The sequence below is a fragment of the Oryctolagus cuniculus genome, chromosome 8 (assembly GCF_964237555.1).
Source record: "Oryctolagus cuniculus chromosome 8, mOryCun1.1, whole genome shotgun sequence".
NCBI lineage: Eukaryota > Metazoa > Chordata > Mammalia > Lagomorpha > Leporidae > Oryctolagus > Oryctolagus cuniculus.
This window is the reverse complement of record NC_091439.1, coordinates 61,396,916-61,414,295: the sequence shown is the minus strand read 5'-3', so window position 1 is coordinate 61,414,295 and position 17,380 is coordinate 61,396,916. Positions and strand designations below refer to the sequence as shown.

The following is a 17,380-nucleotide window of genomic DNA, read 5'->3' as shown; positions in this document are numbered from 1 at the left end:
CCGACTGGGACTAGAACCTGGTGTGCCGGCGCCGCAAGGCGGAGGATTAGCCTAGTGAGCCGCAGCGCTGGCCAGTTTTTTTCTTTTTCTCTTAGTACCTGTGCTATATCTTTCCATTCCCTGCTGTTCTGTAGGGTTTCTGATGAGAAGTCTGCTGTGAGTCTAATTGGAGATCCTCTGAGATTAGTGTGATGTTTCTCTCTTGCACATTTTATCGCTTCTCTGCCTTTTGGCTAAGATCAAGTGTAGTATCTCTTGCACATTGCACATTTTAGAATCTTTTTATTTATTTATTTTTACAGACAAAGTGGACAGTGAGAGAGAGAGAGAGACAGAGAGAAAGGTCTTCCTTTTCTGTTGACTCACCCCCCAATGGCTGCTGCGTCTGGCGAGCTGCGGCCTGCACACAGCACTGATCTGAGGCCAGGAGCCAGGTGCTTCTCCTGGTCTCCCTTGTGGGTGCAGGACCCAAGGACTTGGGACATCCTCCACTGTACTCCTGGGCCACAGCAGAGAGCTGGACTGGAAGAGGAGCAACTGGGACAGAATCCGGCGCCCCGACCGGGACTAGAACCTGGGGTGCCAGCGCTGCAGGTGGATGATTAGCCTATTGAGCTGCGGCGCCGGCCACGTTTTAGAATCTTTTCTTTATGTTTCACTGTGGTGAGTTTGATTATAACATGTTGTGGTGAGGATCTCTTTTGGTCATGTTTATTGGGGTTTCTATGTGCTTCCTGTACATGGATGTCTATGTCCTTCTCCAAATCTGGAAAGTTTTCTGCTAGTATCTCACTAGAAAGGCCTCTGTGTGTGTAGAAGGGTATCTACATGTGTTCATTTTTGTCTAAATTATTTAAGAGTAGATTTCACATAAATTCATTTATCCTAATGACATGTGTATTTCTTATGTGCATGCCTATTTATCAAATTTGGGGAATTTTCCTTAATAGAAAACATTTATCAAATCTAGGTTCCAACATTCAATTACACCAGCTGTCCAGGAATCTACTTTATAGTTTGTAATTAATGCTTTTCAGCATAAGATCCTGTATCCTTTAGTTATCTTTTTTTTTCTTTATTATGGAAAGTGCTTCAATTTTTGTCTATATTGCATAACACTGACATTTTGAAGAAGTGCAGGCAGTTATTTCACAGAATATTCTTTAATTTACCTTGTTTCACGTTCCTTCACAATTAGATTAGTTTTGTATCTCTGTTCAAAATAATTTAAGTGATGTTGTGTTTTTCTAAAGATATCACATCTGAAGGCACAACATATCTTCCTTATGCATTAGTTAGTAGAGTTCAAATTATGAGCTGTATTTCATTTAATGTTCATCCTGATAACCCAGTTAATATGTTGTCCTTTTATTTTTCACTGTGCAGTTCCTCTACTTACTTGTAGCTCATGAGAAGCTTTAAGATAAACACAAATATCCTTCTCCTCAGTTTTTTGCCAGTATCCATTTATGGTTCCTGCCCAAACCAATCTTAAACATGTTGGTTAAAAGATGTGTTTTTTTCCCAAGTCCACTAGTGATCCCATACATATTTATCACATGACACTCTTCTGTAAAGAATAGAATTCTATGTCTCCCCCAATTAGTTTCTTTGTTAATTATTATACTCATATATTTCTATTACTTTCAAATTGATTATAAATCACAGCTTTTCTTATTTTGTTTTGCTGTTTAACAGACCCAGTATTGGCCAATTGGCCCTTAAGCTGGTCTCTGTATCTTTTTGTTACATCATCATATGCTTTTTTCCTATTATATCTTATTTTCTGACACAATAAGCTGTTTCAAGTTCATTTAAAATCTTCCCTAATCTAGTCCTTTAATTTTCCATTAATTCATAGACTTCCAAGTTCTATTTGATGCTGAAGGCATTTGGAAATCAAGATTTATGTGATAGTTATTCTCAATGTGATAGGGTTATCACTGCATCTTGACTGTTTCATTGGACTGGAATAGGAAGATTAGGTTGACAGATTAGATACCTAGATGTATTTATTGGTTAATATTTATCCTTCCATTAATCCAATTCCATATGGCTTTTTTTCATACTTCATTTTAGTTTTGTATTACCCTTTTTCTAGAATGAGAAACCTGAGTCCCAACAAACATGAAAACAATTCCTCATTTCTGCAGTTGTATAATAGACAAGGCAGTTTCTGTATCATTTAGCTCACAATCATGCTGAAGAAGAAAAATTAGCTGTAGATGGGAAATTCTCTCACATCAGTATCCTGAGAGAATCTTAGGGCTTATCTCATGGAGATGGTCTTGTCAGACTTCTATATGGTCTCTAACTTCATTGTTTTATTTGCCTGGTTAGGCTCCTAGTTATTTTAAAGTGCTGATCCCTTTCAATCAGCTTTGGTTGGATATAGACATACAATTAATAAATCTTAGGAATTCCTAAAAGAATGTAAGCTTTTAAGCACTGGTAATTTTAGAGGCTCTGGATGATGTCGGTGTCTTCTAGTGGTCATTCACCTTATCCTCCTGTAGCAAATTAGAGGAAGTCAGATGAGCAATTGTCAATCAGAATCAGATCAAACACAAGGTTTTTTTGAAGTTCCCAACAGGGATGATCTTCTATGATTTGGTTTCACCTCTGTGGCCCTTCATGGAGTCCCACTTAAAACACTGGAGATACACACACACACACACACACACACACAAGGCCCTAACTACCAATTGTTGTCTCCCCAGTGCCGTGAGGTGATTAAAATGTCCAGTTTTGCTTTCATGTTCATCTCTATTTGGCTCCTTCATTTCTTACTTTGAACAGTTTAAAAATGTGGCAAATGCTTTGAAAGAAAAATTCTCTGAATTTTGCCCTAAATCTCTTTTTATTGGATATAATGTTCTCTCTTCCCATCATTCTTGATATTCTTAGATCACATTTCTAATTATATCTTCCAAGCACTCTGATAAAATTTATTTTGATAAAATCTACTAACAGTATTGCCTTTCACCAGTTTATAGTTTTTGTCTCTAACTTGGGCAATTTTCTGTTTCTTTTCTTATCATCAATTATTCTTTCAGCAGCTTCAGAAATTCTTTTATTAGAGCATATAAAGGTTTTTCAAATGTCATATCATTCCATATATAGTTGTATATATTGCCTCACTGAAACATACCATGTGCATGAAAATATACCCATCTTTCCCCAAGTTATGATCATTATCATGAGTCCCTCACTTCATGATATTAATGGTTTCAAGAAAGAAATATATGTATATGTATAAAATGGTTACATTTAAAATTAATGAGGCAAAATATTTTAAATTTTGGTTTAATTTTAAAACTAAAAATTAATAAACATAATTAAATGTTATTGGACTGTTAAATTTTTTGAATTTTCTTTTCAAGTTGTGCATGAAGGAGATTTCGTATGCTACAATACACTGTAAATGTGAACCACCCACACCCATGCCATCAAACACGCATAAGCACACATGTATTCACTTACATCATGCTTCACAGTTACTCTACACATGCACTGCTGAGGATATAAAAGGTGCAGGTGGAGATAGCATGAGCTGAGGAATAACAAGAGGTTCAGCTGCGTTTCTTTAATAATTTTCTTTTCTGTTCTATGATTTAATGATCCTACCAACTTTCTAAGTCAAAATTTTTCCTGTAAGATTTAACTTTTTATTTTATTATATCACATCATATTCAGGGATTTCAGCAGAATTTAAAAAAAATCAAAGTGTTGACAACATCCTCACACCTGTGTTATTGTATTTTTAACTCCAAAAATCCCATCATAATAAAATGTACACTGAAGCACTTCATCCTGTACCTCACCTTAGTGCCCCATCTTGTAACTGAAATTACTTACACATGTGATACTAGATTAAAACATTATAGTTAACTTCATAAGAAAAAAGAGATTTTTGGAAAAGGGCAACCTGAGTAACACATACAGAAACGTCAATAGGAAAACCAAGCATTACTTCAACCAACCAGATGTGCAAGCATGGAACATACATTTAATGGCACAGGTACTTCATTATACCTTCTGTTTGGAGAGCCTGAGTATAAGATGAATACAAGCCTCAAGAAATTAATGAAAATATGACTGCTGAATGATCTTTCCCATGCATCATATCAAAAAGGTGTGCATTATATTTAATTAAAACTATACTAACAGTCCAGACAAGAACTGTTCAAAGGGGAAGAATTACTAAGTTATATTTATGAAATGGAAACAAACAAATAAATAAAACTATGCTAATTAATTGTTAGACCAATATACCTTTGCTGAAATGTGAAAAAATGATAAAGGATATCCTAGATTTTTTGGATATGTGCAGATATTAATTTTACTTTAACTCTTTAATATTGATTTTAGAGTAGCTTTTACAGAGATGTCCTCAATTAAAGTGATAGATGTCTAAGTTTTCTTTAAACTAGGTAAAAATTTGCTTTCAAAAATATCTATTGGTTCTGAAAAAGTTTATCAATTGCTTTGAGTAAAATCATATCTCTCTTCCTTACTCTTTTTTGCCCCGAGTGGGCTCCTAATGCTTTAACATTTCAGGCATGCTTCTCCAAATGTCTATTTCTACTGCCTTTAAAGTGTATTGCTCCTATACCCCTATTGCTAACTCACTGACTTTTCTTTAAATGTCTGTTCAAATGGGATCTCATTGATGAATCCCATTCCATTGACTACATTTAACTTTGTAACCAGCTCCACATTCACCTGCTTTATCCTCCCTAGCCTTTCTTCAGTTTTAATATTGTTGCATGCCACTTGCCATTTTGTAATTGTTACTGAATTTACTTACGTTTTACATTTATATTGTGTCTCCTCGGCAAGAATGTGAGCTTCATGAAGGTGTAACATTTTAGAAGTTTTTTATTTTTTATTATTTTGTTGTCTAATATGATTAGGTCACATGGAAGGACACTCTAAAATTTATTGTGTACATTTTTTGAATTATTAGCAAAAAAAGAAAGGTTGTTTCAATAGCAAGCAATGTAAAGTTTAGAGTTCTATATATGTAATGCCGTGGCAATGCAGCCATTAAAAAATAGCCCATGAACCTGGTTAGATTGATTTAACTTTGTGGTTGTATATTTTCCAGTGTGTATAAAGTTGTAGAGGTACGAAATAGAGGACAAGTTTTAAAAATGTTCGTGATTTGTTGTACATTGACTGTAAGGTTGATGGAGAAGGAGAAAACATGTAAATAAAGGAAATTATTTTATCATATGAATACTTAAGCACAAGCTGAAAAAGAAAAAAATAAATTGGAACATAGGTTCTATGCTATTTTATTCTGAGCATTATTTAGTCTTCATTTAAAAATGTATAACAAACTATTAGAGATACTTGGTGTTTACTTTTCCAATTTAGCACTTATTCATAAGATTGATTGATAAATAAATCAGGCTGTCCATTGAAATGGTCTAAAAATTTTTGCTGATTTTATCCAATTGAAGCACTGTGGTTATTACCCTGCATCCTCAAATAATGAAATTAATCACTTCAAGACTTGAAGGAGCAAGTGACTATTTTGACATTTTTGTGTTTCTATTAAGTGCAGTTAACAAATGTCTATAAATGCACAGATCATATTCACATAGAAAGAGGAACATTCATATATGATGTTGTAGTGTTCTTTCCTCTTAGGTAATCAATAGCCATATGAGATGTTCAAAATTAAAAGTATTGATCTGCTTGGGTGCCCCCCAAAAATAGCATACACTGGGTGGTTTAAAAACAGAAATTTATTTTCTCACAGTTCTGGAGAATAGACTTCTAATATTAAAGTTCCAATCAATTTGGTTTCTCGTGAGGGCTCTCTTCTTGATTTGCAGATGGTCACCTTCTTTCTATGGTCTCACACAGCATTTCCTTGTGGCATGCAAGGCACATCTCTTTCTCTCTCTTTCTTATAAATCTGCTGATCCTCAGGGACTAATTATTTCATTTGATGTTAATTACCTTTTAATGTCTTTATCCCCAAATACGATCACACTAAGTTGGTCAGATATTCAAGTTGTGAAATTTGAGAGGACACAATTTAGTTCATAACATTAAAACATAATTAACATAAAATAAATAAAAAAATAGTTCCTAAATTAATCCATCAAAAATTTAATGTGTTAATAACCAAAAATGCCTAATGGTTATGTAGATGGAACATGTCCATCATTGCAAAAAATTCTATTAGATAGCAATATTTTGACATCACTTGGGGTGCCCACATTCCACATCAGAGTGTCTGGTTGAGTTCTGGCTGCATCATTTCTGATTTCAGCTTCCTTCTAATGTGCTGGGGAGGCAGCAGACGATGGTCAAAACAATTGAGATGCTGCTTCCAGTGTAAGAGACCTGGATAGAGTTCATGGCTCCTGGTTCGGCCCAGCCTAGCCCTGGCTGTTTTAGGTGTTTGGGGAGAGAACCAGTGAATGGAAAATCTTTTTCTGTCTGTCTCTTTCTCTTGGTCACTCTGCCTTTCAAATAAATAAATCTTAAAAAATAAAAAAAATATAATATTACTACAAATTTTCCTCATTCAGCTGTAGGAAATATAATCTTATAATTCAATCCTCTAAATCACTAACATTTGTTTTACCATACAATCTGTGGTCTCTATAAGTGATTAGGTCAAATGCACTTAGAAAGTGTACCATGAAGTTTTAAATGAAACATTTTACGACAATAACTTAGTTTAAGGGAGTTGATCCTGTTGCTCAAATCTTCTATTGTTACTGATGTCCTGCTTATTAGTTTTCCTATTAATTATTGAGAGTAGGCTATTTAAAAATATTCAAGTAGCAATAAGAAATTTTCTATATTGTCCTTTAATCCTCCCAATTTATTCATGCATTTAAAATCATTTTATGTACATAAATATTTATGATTTTTATGTTGACCTTTTTATGACGATAGCGTCTTTGAATCTTTCATTACTCTTTTTATTTAGTCTACTTATGTTTTGTATTTATCTTTTATTTTTTCTTTTGTCTTATTTGGACATATTGTATATAGAATTTTAGCTATTTTTTTACATTTTAATTTTTGCTGTAAGGGTTACATACGCATAGTTAAATTCTCACAATCTATTTGGGATTATATTGCATCCCAAAAATAGGATAAATATAAATTTCAAAAGTACAACTTTTGGATTATAGTGGCTTTTTCCCCTAAAACCTCCCTCCCACCCGCAACCATCCCATCTCCCACTCCCTTTCCTATCCCATTCTTCATCAAGATTCATTTTCAATTATCTTTATATACAGAAGATCAACTTAGTATATACTAAGTAAAGATTTCAACTGATACTGTTTATTGTATGATATAATATAATTCATATTACACTATGTGAATTTCTAGTTGTAAACCTATTTGGCAACATGGAGTAAAAATAAATATATTTATGAGTATGCATCTGCACAGCAGTTAAGATGCCTGTTCGTAAACTTGCAGCCTATTTTGGATTTCCTAGGTTCAAGTCCTGACTCCCTTTCTGTTCCTACCCTCCTGACAATGTAAACAACCACATTCAAAACATACATACAGTATGCCACTTGATAACAAAGAAATTCATGTAATTATATGAATAAGGGATTGTGCCATATTATTCAAGGCAATAAAGGACATAAAAACAAATTTCTAATATTATGGAGTTTAACATTCATAGAAAATTGAATTAAATTGGCATGTGAAGGTAATGGATAGGTGTTTCATGTGTTACTACCTATTTTTAGGCTAGATTTTGGTATTATGCCAAAATATTATAGATTGGATTCTGTAATGGAAATAATGAACTCATTGGTTTGTGTACAATCAACTTATGTTTGAAAGAAGATAAAATGTAGCTATTTAAATATAGTAAAAATTATATGAAAATCCTTTTGTTATAAAGTTAACTATTTGGAGTTAATTGAAGTCAAATAAAACATTGCTTTGTAAATGTCTTCATTCAGGAATTTTGAATCCCATGGACAGAAGGGTTTTTAATGTGATTCACTCATACAGAAACACTTGCTTTTGCACTTGCACAGCTAGGTGCTGAGCATCCAATCATGAAAAAAATCTTGATTCTTGCTCATGATAAAATTGTTTTCTCATGGAGAAAATTAAACTTGTAAACAAATCAATTATAATGTATTGCATGAAATGCTATAGTAAAGGCATAATAGGAGTGCAGTGAGGGCACAAAACCTACTGAGATCGACAAACCATGATAGTCCAATCAAGAAAAGAAAATGATGCCTTCGATTTTCAATCTTTATTGGACTCATTACCTGGAATTCATTACCTGAAATTTTCCTACCAATGTCATGCATATCCTTCGACACTTAATATTTTCACTGAACCATACATGTTTGCAAGTCTTCCACTTTGAGTGATGTTCCATTTTGTCAATGGTACACTATAAAGAGAATCATAGAATAGTTAAGGAATCAGTCTCTGGCTTCAAGGTCCTCTGGATTTAAATCTGTAACCTACTCTCTTAATCTTTATATACTTCTACTCCCCCAGTCCTTAACATGAGCATTAGAGTAACACTTGGGACTGGGTATGAAGAACTCACGATTTACTATAGTGCAAGCATTTAGTAACTACCAATACTCTTACCATTACTATTAGAAAGGACTAACTTAAAGGAAAAATAATATATTTTTGGAATAACTTTCATGTATGTAGCAGTACCTATTCTACAGCAAAATAAATATTCTGAAAAGTACCTGCTTTTGACATCTGCTTTAACAAAGATAAAAATTTGTGTTGTGAGTATATACATTTTAAAGTTTCCTGGTATTCCCATATTAAATAATGAGATTAACTACCCAACAGATCTTTTAAAATACATTTAATAAGATACAGGAGAAATGATGGAAGACATGAAACTTTCACATTACATATACATGACTATGTCTAAGGCAGAATACTCTGTGTGATTGTCCTTCCTCAAGGTGGATGTGGCTAAAAACAGATATAATGGTAATGACATGTTTAGCTAGTAGCTAGCTGTTATTAAGTCCTAGGCTTCACTTGTTCATTCCAAGGTTTACCTAAAGCATCAAATCTCAAAACAGCACCCAGATAAGCAGGATTTAAATCACAGAAGCCTGTATTTAGCCAATTCTTACAGTGACTATTATTCTCTTTATGCAACCGTTGGAGTAATGTATGTGTATGCGTGTGGTGGGGGTATCAGGGAACATTATTCAGGATTCTATTTCACTCAAGTGCGAAAAATAACAGATATGTGTTGATTATCAGTCTAGAATCTACACATTATTTAAAAAGTAATGTCTTAATTTTTGTGGTTGTCTAAGTATCCTTTTTATGTTTCCTATGAAACATTGATAATAAACCCAACTGTAGACGTAACAACTTTTGGGTTGAGTTACTCATTGAAGTATACTGCTGACCATAATGAAAGCTGCATATATTAAGGACAGAAATAAGTTAGTCAATCAAATAAATTAAGTTCAATTACAGAGTTCTCTCAATTGTTGAGAGATGAATTTCTCTTACTAGATAATATGCACAATAGAAGATATGATAGATGAAACTGAGATAATTATTCTGCATACATATGATCTGAGAATACTGTCAACTTCTGGAAGATTGGAGATTGCATACAAATTCACTTTTCAATAATTTGTGATTAGTGTCATCATAATAAAAATTATCATTCATTATAATTTTCAGTTCTGAAACATTTTTGTTTAAGTTTGTTTGCAAGGACATTTTGCAACTTAATCTGACACAATTTTTCCTTGTACTCCTTAGTATCTGAACACCTTAATCTTGCTTCAACAAAGTTGAGTAATATAGGAATTAAATAGTTTTGCTGCCAGAGATTATTGCCTGTGTTCACCTATACTCCATAAACATGCTAACACTTGCTTTTACTTCCCATCTGCTACAGTGAAATAATAAAAAATTCTGAACAAAGAAATGCTCCATATAATGGCTACTGATATTCATGTTTTATGTCAATTCAGCCTGCACCATATAAAGAATGGTCTTCATTCCCTCTGAAATAAGAAGACAACATTATACTCTAAAGAAACTTTCATAATTTCCTTTATTCTCTTCTATTTTTTATTTCCCTTCATTTTATATGAGCAAAAGGAAAAAATGTCTATAATTTCTCAGTTAATAACTACAGACTTTTGAGTTTTTTATTAATTTAATTGACAAATAATGATTCTCTGCACCAACTTACCATTTGCTTGTTATGAGGAAGGAAATTGAGAGTCTCATTTGAGAATTTTTAAATCTATGTCATTATCAGCTGTGGTCACCATGCAGTGCAACAGAGCACTAAAGCTTTATTTCTCCAGTCTAATTGAAACATTGTGTCTTTTCATCAATATTTCCACTTTCCAATCTACCCCTTCCATTCTAGTCTCTAGTAATCACCTGCCTTTAATCAAGGGGTGGTGGGATGGCACTTCAATAAGTTTGTGAAACATGGATTTAAGAGGTAAGCTTATTCTGGTGCATAACAGTTTAAATCCATGCATATGAGGGACCTTGAAAAACTTCACAGAAAATACATCTTTAAAAATATTTGCATGGACTATAAAATTTTGCACAGGAGTTGGCTTCGTGGTGTTGTAGGTTAAGCCTCCACCTGTGATGCTGGCATCTCATATGGGTGTTAGTTCAATTCCAGGCTGCTCCACTTTCAATCCAGCTAATGGCCTGCAGAGGAAGATGGTCCAAGTGCTTGAGACTCTGAACCCATGCAGGAGACCCAAAAGAAGCTCATGGCTCCAGTCTTTGGATAGGCCTGGCTCTGGCCTTTGGATAGGCCTTGCTATGGCCATTGCAGCCATTTGGGGCGTAAAACAGAGAATGAAAGACCTTTCTCTCTGTCTCTCTCTCTTTATACCTCTCCCTCTCAAATAAATAACAAATCTTCAAAAATAAGTAAAACATTTTGAAAAAATTAGACTTGTATTTTATTTCCATTTTCCCACAAATTTTTGAAGTAGCCTCATTTTTGTGTGCAAGAATTTACTCAAATAAAGTAAATTAACATTAATGAAACAAAAGCAATGTGAAATATATAAGGAATTGCCCTCCTTGATTAAGAACTTAGTATGCTCTCTTACCAAAATGTTAAAAAGGTGGTTTCACTTCAGTTTTTTTTCACCAGCCTTCAGGAGAAAGAGAACTTCTTTTTTTAAACTGATACATAAAAAATTATATACTTATAGAGTATTGTGATGTTTCAAAACTGTTAAAATATATTAGTAGGCACATACATTTGTACAGATTTAGGGGATACAAGGTGATGTTTCATTACATGTACACATTGTATAATGACTGATCATGATAAGCATATTTCTCTCTTCAAGCATTTAACATGCCTTTACAGTATAAACATCCAAAACCCATCTTTTCTTTTTTAAAATAAAGAAATATACAGTATTTTAACATTATCTGTAGTCCTTCTGTTATGTAACAGAATCCCTGAACTTACTTCTATGCAGCTATTACCAAATACCAGTCAATCAACCTTTTCCCATTCCATTATATCTTCCTTTCATTGCTCAGCCTTTAGTAACAACTCATTCTTATCTATTTTATAAAACACTAAAGAGTCTTTCATGGTAAAAATATACAAAATTAGATTCAGTGTTATGACATAGCAGGTAAAGCTGCCTTCTGCAATGCTGTCATCCCATATAGGTACCAGTTCAGGTCCCATCTACTCCACTTCTGATCCAGCTTCCTGCTAATAATGTGGGAAAACAGTGGAGGATAGCCCACGTTCTTGGGTCTCTGCACCCATGTGGAGGAAGCTCCTGGCTCCTGAGTTCAGTCTTTCCCAGCCCTTGCCTTTGTGGCCACTTGGGCAGTGAACCAGAGGATGTCTCTCCTTCTCTCCCTATAACTCAATCTTTAGAAAAAGAAAAGAAATAATATACAAAACCATACCTTCTAGTTTTGCTTACAGAGTAATGCATAGGGGGTGGGTGCTATGGCTCAGTGGATTAAGCCAATGCTGGATCATTGGCTTCCCATTATGGAGTCATGTCTTGGCTCCTCTGCTTCCTATCCAGGTTCCTCCTAATGCAGAAGATGATGGCCCGAGTACTTGTGTCCCTGTCACCCACAGGAGTAGTAGGCTCCTGGCTTTGGTCTGGCCTAGCCTCAATTATTTGAGAGCATTTGGGAGAAATCTCTCTTGTCACTACTCTCTCTATGTTACCTAGCCTTTTAAACAAATAAATAAATAAAAACTTAACAAGAGAAATGTGCAGTATATTAACATTATCTACAGTTACTCTATGGTGCAAAAGAACACTGAATTTCCTACTTTTATTTAGCTATAACTCAGCACTCATTAATCAAACTTTCCCCATGCCTTCCTCACCATTTTCATCCCTAACATATGATAAACGCCATTATATTTTTAATTTCTATGAAATCATCATATTTTTAGAATTCAAAAGTGAGTAAAATTATGTGACATCTTTCTTTGTGTGCTTGGCTCATTTTACTTGTCTTTCTGAGATTGGTTTATTTCATAATCACATCCAGTTCCACCTATGTTGTTGCAAATTAGGACCCATTGGTGTTAATTCCTTTTTAAAAAATATGGTTGATTTCAGCAGTGAAACATCTGATCCTGTACTTTGCTTTGATAGGAGATGATTTCATTACTGATTCAATCTCCCTACTAATTATTGGATTAATTATGTAATTTACTTCTTCATAAATCAGTCTTGGTAAGATGTTTGTGTCCAGGAAATCTTCCATTTCTTCTAGATTATCAAATTTTGCCATACAACTGTTTGTAGTAATCTGCAGTAATCATTTGTATTTCTGTTGCATCAGTAATAATGTTTCTGTTTTCATTGTGGATTTTATGTATTTGAATCTTCTCTCTTTTTTCTTCCTGTAGCTAACAGTTTGTCAATTTTGTTTCTTTTCAAACAACTCTTAGATTTTTTAATTTCTTTTCTCAATCTCATTTATTTATGTTCTTAGTTTTATCATTTCTTTAAATTTACTGATTTTGGATTTGACTTGTTTTTGTTTTTCTAATTCCTTAGATTGCAATGATAACATGTTTATTTGGGGTGTTTGTGCTTTTTCCATGCAGACATTGGTTGCTATAACATTTTTCTTTGCACTGCTTGTGTTGTATCCTATGTGTTTCCATTGTCACTCAATGGAATAACATTATTTTTAATTTATTCCTTGAAATATTGGTGTTGAGAAGTAAGTTGTCTAATTTCCATGTATTTATATAGTTTCCAAAGTTTTTCTGGTTATTTATGTCTTGGCTTTTTAAAAATTGTAACCAGAAAATCTACTCCATATAGCTGTACTTTTTAAAACATTTTGTGAGTTTTTTTGCAAACTACCATGTGGTGTTTCCTGGACAATGTTGTATATAATGTTTAGAAAAATTTATATTCTGTAGTTGTTAAACAGAATGCTTTGTAGATGTCTGTTGAATCCACTTGATCTATGGTACACTTTAATGCTATTGTTTTATTTCCTGTCTAGAGTATCTGTCCATTTCTGGAAATGGGACATTAAATTCCCTGACTATGATTGATTTGGAATCAATTTCCTCATTTAAGTCCATTAACATTTGTGTAATATATGGGTGCTCTGATATTGTGTGTGCATGTGTGCGTGTGTGTGTGTGTGTGTATATATATATATGGTGTTTACTATTGTTGGATCAAATCTTTTGTCATTATATATGGTCTACCTTTATTTTTTTACTGCCTTTGTATCAAAGTCTTTTTTATCAAATATATGTATGGCTACTTTCATTTTATTTTTTATTTTATTTGCATAAAATACTTTATTCTATCATTTTGTATGCAATCCACGTGTCTGTCTAGAGGTGAAGCAGCATATAGTTGTATCCTTTTAAAAAAAAATTCCATCTAGTCACTCTACATCTTCTAATTGGAGCATTGACTCCATTCACTTTGAAGGTAATCATTTGCTAGGTAAGGTCTTGATACTACTATTTTGAATTTTGTTTTTTAGTTTTATTGCAGTGCTTTTCTTTCCTTCTCAGTCTCCTATAATCTTCATTTGTGGTTAACTGATTTTGCTCTTGTGGTGTTCTTTGGACTCCTGGCTTATTATTTCTGGTAAGTGTATTACAGATTTTTTTTTTTTTTTGCTTAGTGGTTACCATTAGGCATACATAAATTCTTTCTTGTTATAACAGGCTATTTTTAAATGATAGCAATTTAGTATTTGTTATAAAAATAAAAAGATACAAATCAAATGGCTACAATGTAATAATAAAGAAGTCACTTGAACTCCATTCAGTTTCAGGTTTTGAATTTTGATGTTCCATTTTGACATTCCCTTCTGTTGACCATTTCTTAACATTTTTAATCCTATTTACATTATTTTAATTATTTTTTACTCTCCAAAGTAGAGACATGAGTTATTTATGTATGGCTTATAAAATAGAAGAATTTCCCAGTGAGTGTTCTGCCTGCTGAGATGGTCTTTTACTCATTAGTATCTCTTTCAGTTTCAAGAATTTCCCTAACATTTCTTATAAGAAAGATATGGTGGTAATAAATTCTCTCAGCTTTTGTCTTTATCTTTATCCCATATCTGAAATACATCTTTGCTTGTTGTCATACAGTGGTGGCAATTCCTTTCCTTTATTATTGTGAAAGTGTCATCCTATGTCCTCCTGGACTGTGAAGTTTTTCCTGATAAAATGAGTTAGAATTGGAACTCCTTCATGGGTTATTTGCTTATTTTCTCTTTATAATACATCTTGGGGAAGGCTTATTTTGGGTAAATGTGAATAGTACTTTTTGCCTTTCTGTGACTGGATAGTTGTGTCTTTATCTTAGTTTGAGAGGTTTTCTGTTATCTTTGAATACGCTTTCTAACTCTTTGGCATTCTGGAGTCCCTCTTGAAGTCCAATAATTAAGGCATTTGTTCTTTGTCATATAATCTAAATTTCCTATAAGCTTTCTTCATTTTTTGATTCTGTTTTCTTTTTCCTCTTCCTTCTTTATACTTTCAAGAGGTTTGTCTTTGAGTTCACTTATTCTTTTTTATTCTTTTCTGCAAATGACTGATGCCTTCTACCACATTTTAATTTCATTTAGTATTATTTTCAGTTTAAGAATTTCTGTTTGATTTTGTTTAATTATTTGTATCTCTATAGTGAGTCTTCTGCTACAATATTAAATCATTTATCTGTGTTCTCTTGAAGTTCATTGTTCTTTAAACAACTATTTTAAAATCTCCAGCCAAGAATTTAAAATTTTCAATTCGTAGATGCTTTATTTCTCGCATCTTATTTTATTTATTAGGTGATGTCATAGTTCCTGAATATTCTTCAAATAATTATGAAGTTGTTTATAATTTATTTGAAAGACAGAGAAAGGGAAACAAAGACACAGAGAGATCTTCATCTTCTAGTTCACTCTCTAAATACCCACGGCAGGCAGAACTTGACCCGGTCATTGACAAGAGCTGAAAGCTTATTCTGGGTCTTCCACTTGGGTGGAAGGGATCCAACTACCCGAGTCATCATTTACTGCTTCCCAGGATACACATCAGCAGGAAGCTGGACTCATAAGTGAAGTGAGGACTCAAACACAGGCACTCAGGTATTGGATGCAGGCATGTCAGGTGGAGTCACCTGTTACCCCAAATGTCCTTCTCACCTGGAAGGAAGCTCTAGTTAATTGTTCAGTTTATAATATCATCTGCTCATTGCATGATTCTGGTTGTGCTTGTGTCTGTCCCTTTAGAAATTCCAAGTGGATTTTATTTTCTTTGAGATGGTGAGCACTACCAGCTTTCTAAGTCTAGGTTTATCACAGCTCTGCTGTGGAAATTTTTCACTATTTCAGCCCTATAATGTTTCCTAAACTCAAATATGTACCAAATTTGCAAAGGTTGTATTGTTCAGAATCTACTGGGGAAGTGCCTGAGAAGGGATTCTCTATCCCCTACAAGTCTTTTCTTGGGACTAGAGTTTGCTTAGACTCTTCGTGCTGTGTTCACCAATGCCACAATGTGAAATCACACCCAGAATCCAGACAACTGATACCAGTTCAACCTGGGGGTAGGAACAAAGCCCACCCTATTATGATCTGCCTGTTGCTGAGATGGACTGATGTTGCTGATGCTGTTGCTACCAATAACTGATGGAGTTTATTGGGCATAATTATGCTTGGCATTGAAATAGACCTAGATGTTCTGTCTGCAGGATCTGTTTAATAATGGGTTTTACCAAACCCATACAAAGTCTTGTGGTTCCTTGATGTTTGTCCAAAGTTGCAAGAAGGGTAGAAGAGGAAGCCCCTCAGATGCCCAGACAGGCACTAGGTGATTCATTCCTGGATTGCAGTCATTAGGCCCTGTGTAACCTTGGGAGTATACACCAAGGGCACGTGAGGCTGGTTGTAGCCATGGCCAAAATAAGTCCATCCCCCAGATGCTGATCTTCATCTTATGCTGGGATTAATCTAGAGATTCTAACTATAAGCATTTCCCTAGGGATGGGACCATTAGGGTCTATCCATCGTTGGACTTAATCTGACCTGCTCTGAGAACCAGGACACACTCTGGGATTCCTTGCTGTCTTCCCAAGTTTGAAGAGGGTGATAAAGACAGCTGTTTTGATTTTCATATTGGTACTAGGCTGGATCACACTTCAATCTCAAACTACAAGGCCCGGTGAAGTCTTGGCGGTCCATATCAAGCCTGCTTGAAGCACGTGCTAATACACACCAGAATGAGTCATCCCTTTGGAGCAGAGGTAACTGCCTGATGCCATGCTGAGAAGGTTTACAGGTTCCAACTGCAGGCAGCGGGCTTGGAACTTTATTATGTGCTGGATGGCAAGAAGCAGGCTTGGCTCTGATCTCCAGGGCAAAGTCCTGAATCCCCTATCCAGCCCTACTCCACAAATATTTCCTCCATTTTCTGCCAGAGGTTTGGGGAGCAATGGTCAAGTCTGCCTGGCTGAAGATGGTCAGTCTGCAGATGCAAGACTGGGGGCATGGGCTATGTGGCCCTGCCTGACTCTGCATTTTATAGTAGTAGGCCTGGCACATGGATTTCATTCCCTTTCCCTTCCCAAGCAAGAGGTGTCTCTCTCCATGCTGAATTCATTAGAACTGAGGGGGGAATGAAAAGGGCAGCTATTTCCTTCATACTTTCTTAAATGGGACTTTTATTATTTGTATACTAATATGAGGCACAGTGATTACTCACCTGGTTTCTGTATCTCTTCTGGAGGTGACCTTGAGCATGAATAGCTGTTTAAATAGTTTCTTTGGGGAGGTTGTCAATGAAACATGTTAGCCACCATCTTTCCTCCCAGGTTTGTAGTATTACTGATAAAACAATTCA

The 17,380-nt window shown here is 34.5% G+C and overlaps 1 pseudogene; it reads left to right on the top strand.

Annotated features, from left to right (window-relative positions):
* The first annotated feature begins 213 nt into the window (after nt 1–213).
* On the top strand, nt 214–371 carry LOC127483364 (U2 spliceosomal RNA; annotated as a pseudogene).
* Nucleotides 372–17,380: the final 17,009 nt, after the last annotated feature.